Source organism: Panicum virgatum, chromosome 2K, assembly GCF_016808335.1.
Source record: "Panicum virgatum strain AP13 chromosome 2K, P.virgatum_v5, whole genome shotgun sequence".
Classification (NCBI taxonomy): Eukaryota; Viridiplantae; Streptophyta; class Magnoliopsida; order Poales; family Poaceae; genus Panicum; species Panicum virgatum.
Window position 1 is genome coordinate 65,173,753 of NC_053137.1, and position 4,812 is coordinate 65,178,564.

Consider the following 4,812-nt stretch of genomic DNA (forward strand, 5'->3'; position numbering starts at 1 on the left):
AGATGTGATGATTGCATCAGATGATAGGAATTAGTTTCACATCCTATTTGACACTGTCAAATAAGAATCCCATGAGTATTCAGTAAAATCTGATGCAATTCCATCAGTAATTCGATGTATCATTACAATTTCAGAACTAATGGACAGTAACAACTGCATGAACAATCAAGCCATATGTGATGTTATACCTCAAGGAATGAGAAGATGGATCCTCGGGATGATGCTGGCGCGATGCTGGGGTACCGGCGGCGCGATGAGGCTCGGACTGGGTAGCGGCAAAGGAGTCTAGTCCGGTGAAGCCGATCTTAATCTCCATGCCGCCCGACAAGGAGCGCACGGACGGCCTTGTTGCCCTGCTCGGATGTGGCACGAGGGCTGCGACGGAAGGAGCTGCGGCCGGGAGGAGCTTCAACCCGCCGGAGAAGTTCGAGGCAGGGGGGAGGGAGTCCGGGGCAGATGGGGAGGGAGTCCGAGGCAAGGGCTGCACCATCGCGATCTGGGAGGACACAACGTACAACAGCGAGTTGGGGAGGAAGAGCAGGGGCTTGCGAGAGGAGGGAGGTGAGGGCGAGGCCGGCAGCAGCGCACAGGAGCCAGGAGCGGAGACCCGACGACGACGGCGGGGAAATGCGGACGGCGGCGGGACAGAGATGAGGGGAACGGGAGGAAGATGCCAAGGGCAATAATGGATTTCGCAAAAAAAAAATTGAGCTACAACGTCATATAAAAAAACACGTTCTGCATCTGAACTACAACATCATATAAAAAAATGGAGTAGTTCTCTCGCTCGCTCCTCGCTCTCGTCGACTTGCCACGTTCCTTGTCCACTGCAGAAGTCTATCTGCAGGGCGAGGGCACCAGGCCACCAGCGGCTACCGGGCACCGACGCGATCCAAGGCACGCACGCTGCGCCGCGCAGCGGCACGAGCGCGGCCACTATGCCAGGCCATTTGTCCGGCGCGCGCTCCTTTCTCTGCGCTGCGCGCCGTGCCGGCGACGGCGGCGTGGGCTTGCCGCTTGCGGGTGGGTACTGCTCGCCGTCGGACGTCATGCTCGTAATTCACGTGCTGATGATGCGCGTGCTTGGCTCATCATCTGCTGCCGGGCTGCTTCTTCTTCTGTTCTAAACTGGGCCACGCAACACGGGCTAGCAAAGGGCCTTGCTGCATCATGCGATGCATTTTCCATTCAGTTTCATTTGTGGCCCATACTGCACGGTCTTCTCCTTTCTTTGTGTTTTGTTTCCCTGGGCTGGACCACGCGACGCAAGCACGCGCAGCTCGGAAATCCTATCCATCTTACATTACATTTGTACTCTACATATCTTCCAGTATTAGAAATTCGTGCTACGATTATAATTACATCTGAGATAGCGCCGCACGTGGGCGCCAGGCATATACCTACACACAGCAGCATGCGCTTGGAGAGGGGGGCAATGATGGGATATCCATGTGTCACGATCCAAAGAGAGAGGATGGGAGTTTAACAGATTCCCAAACTTCAATCAACGTTTTCTTTTCAACCATAGATCAAATTAAACATCCGTTTGAACCATAGTATCCGTTGGAATTAATCCAATAAAATGAGATCCAATATGCTATTTTTATTTTTTTTAATCGAACAGTTCAACATTTTAATATACTAGTTCAACAATTTAATATATAATTATAACATTTGCAACATACTGTTTCAACATTTTTCTAAGAAATGTTGAATTAATTTTTCCAAAGTGTCATTATTTTCTCTAAAATGTTGAATCGGCTTGATAATATTGTTGAATCCATTAAAAGAGTTAAGTAAAAGGACAAAAGTACTAGACTAGTCTAGCTTCCGTGCTCGATGATAATACCATCACTGTTTGTTGGCTGTCGCTTTACTATTACAATGCCTTCTCTCTCCTCTCATCAGTCTATTGTTCTCGATACATGGGCAAGAGGACTGAGTTGGGCTGGGCCGTGCGGGCAGGTGAGCTGATCTGGGCTGTGCCGTGCCTGCAGGCAGCTGGCACCGTGCTCCGTCTTCCATTTTGGAGCGCCGCTGTCACGCCACTATGCGAGGCACCGAGTACAGTAGTACACCGACGCGCGCTAGGCTAGGCCGATCTACGAGCGGGCGCGTGAATTCGACGCGGCCACGTGACGGGACAGACAGCACTGGACTGAAGAACCCCCAACCCCAAGTACGCCGCCCGCCATGGATCAGGTCGCGACGGCGGCCCCGTCGTCGGCGTGTGACTGCGGTATGCATACGCAGCGCCATCTGCCAGCCAGAGCGGCCGCTCCCATTTCATTGATCGCCTAGCCTTTCTTTTTTTTTTGACGGAATTGATCACCTAGCCTTTCGGTGCAAAGAATGCGTTCCTAACCGGAGCTTGCTTAATGAAAGCCCCCGTTTCCTTCACTGTGCTACTGCTAATGCACACTAAACTAGAGCACTTATACCACAGCGTACTGTGTAGTTGTGCATGTTTATTGGTTGATAGTAATGCTGGTCGGTCGAGGGATGAGCAGGCGGAACGCATGCCTAACTTTGACCCAAGGCGACGCCTGTCGCGCGCAGCATCTAAAGTTTGTAATTAATTTGGCCATGTTTGGTTAGTCCTTGAATTTTTTATTCAAAAAAGATGAATATATGTATGGAGTACTAAACGAAATTTATTTGCGAAACTTTTTCACGGATTGGTGTAATTTTTCGAGACGAATCTAATGAGCCAAGTTTCATCATGATTGGCTACAGTGATGCTACAGTGACCGCTCCTAATCATCATCTAATCATGCGTTCAAAGACCTTATTAGCTATAACACATGCTACAGTACCATAATTGTGGAGGTTGTTTTGTAATTAAATTTCATTTAATACCTCTAATTAGTGGTCAAGAGGTAAAAAAAATTTCGTGAAAACTTTTTCACCCCCTATCGAGGGCACAAAGATTCTGAGTACGGCAGGCCGCCAGCGGCTACCGGGCACCGACGCGATCCAAGGCACGCACGCTGCGCAGCGCAGGGGCACGAGCACGAGCGAGGCGCGCACGCCACTATGCCAGGCCATTTGTTTAAGCGGCCGGCGGGCCGGGGCCGGGCGGCAGCACGGGCACCGCAGGTCCATGTGACGCCTTGTCCGGCGCGCCTCCGGCCTACCCGCGCGCGTTCCCTCCTCTGCGCTGCGCGCCGTGCCGGCGACGGCGGCGTGGGCTTGCCGCTTGTTGCGGGTGGGCACTACTCGCCGTCGGCCGTGATGCTCCGTGCACTCGTTGTACTCTCTAGCTAGCTGGCAGGGAGATTACTACTGACAAGCAAATACTCCCTCCGTTCCAAAAAGAAAAATTCATTTTTCGAGGAGTCAAATAATTTTAATTTTAATTAAATTTATACAAAATAATATTAATATATATATTTACAATATGAGTATATTTAGATTAATCATGTAATATATTTTTATATTATATTAATTCGAAGACACAAATATTTGTAATTTTTTTATAAATTTAATAAAAATTAAAAATGTTTAACTCCTCGGGAATGGAGATTTACATTCTTTTCAGGACGGAGAAGTAGACGACTTGGGCTCTGGCATTACGCTACGCTCTGCTATGACAGCCAGTGCCCCCAGCACTTATGCTCTTAATTTAACCTGTATGGCACGGATCTACATATACTTTAGGTACATTTGACTGTACCTAACACGCGGTACGCATCGATCTTGGGAAAGAAAAGAAGAGCATCTGATGCACCATCTCCGGATGGGATGCCCCCGTCGGCGCATGCACAAACAGCTGCCTCCGATGATCCCTCGCCGTGCCGAGCTCCCTTTTGCGCCGAATCATTTGAGGCCACCGCGCATGACGAGGCGCCTCGGCCGCGCGTTGTGGCCTGAAAACTGCAAAGGCGGCAGCGGCGAAAGCCAAAGCTGCGGCGCATCACCACTCCCCGCCCCGGAGGAGACGACGGCAAAGATAGAAGCTTCGCCGGCCGCCAAGTCGCATCGCATCACATCGTGTCGGCGGTCTTTGGTTTGAAGTAGCACAAGTAGCACCAAAATTTTGATCAATAATTAGGGGTACTAAATAAAAGTAATTTACAAAACTAACTCCACAACCTTGCGCTACTTCGCGAGACGAATCTAATGAGGCCTTTGACCGCACAATTAGAAGATGGCTGCTGTAGCATCACTGTAGCCAATCATCGATTAATTATTATCATTAGATTCGTCGTGAAAAATTACACCCATCCGTGAAAAGATTTTGTAAATAAACTTCGTTTAGTACTTCATGTATAAGATTTTTTTTCTCGGAAACCGTGTGAACTACTCGTGGTACGCAAACCAAACAGGCGTCGCCGCCGCAGAGCCATCTGGCCCGCCCACCATGCGCTGCCTCTGCCATGCCAGCTCAGGGCGATGAAAGGATTTACTTATACTTGTTCTTTAAATAGTCCCCAAATCATGCGTCTTGATTACCGGTACTTATATATATATATATATATATATATATATATATATATATAATTGATCGCTAGTAGAATAGTTTCCTTTCTTTCTCCAACACAGTAACGCTGGGCTTATGCGTTGTCCCGCTATCGGAGAAAACTTGTTTTTCTTGGGTAGATTTGTCAGTTCGCACTTCACACCGGCGGCTCTCGCTGCCCTGCAATCACGGGCCATCTGACTCCCTCTACTGTCTCAGGCTCTCACAGTCCCGATTACTGGCACTACTTACTCGCTGCCTGTCTGCTCTTCGGCATTTGTTGACCGGAGCCAGCCAACCTTCTCTTTTCATGACATGCTAATCCTACACGTCGCTGTCATGATTAGATT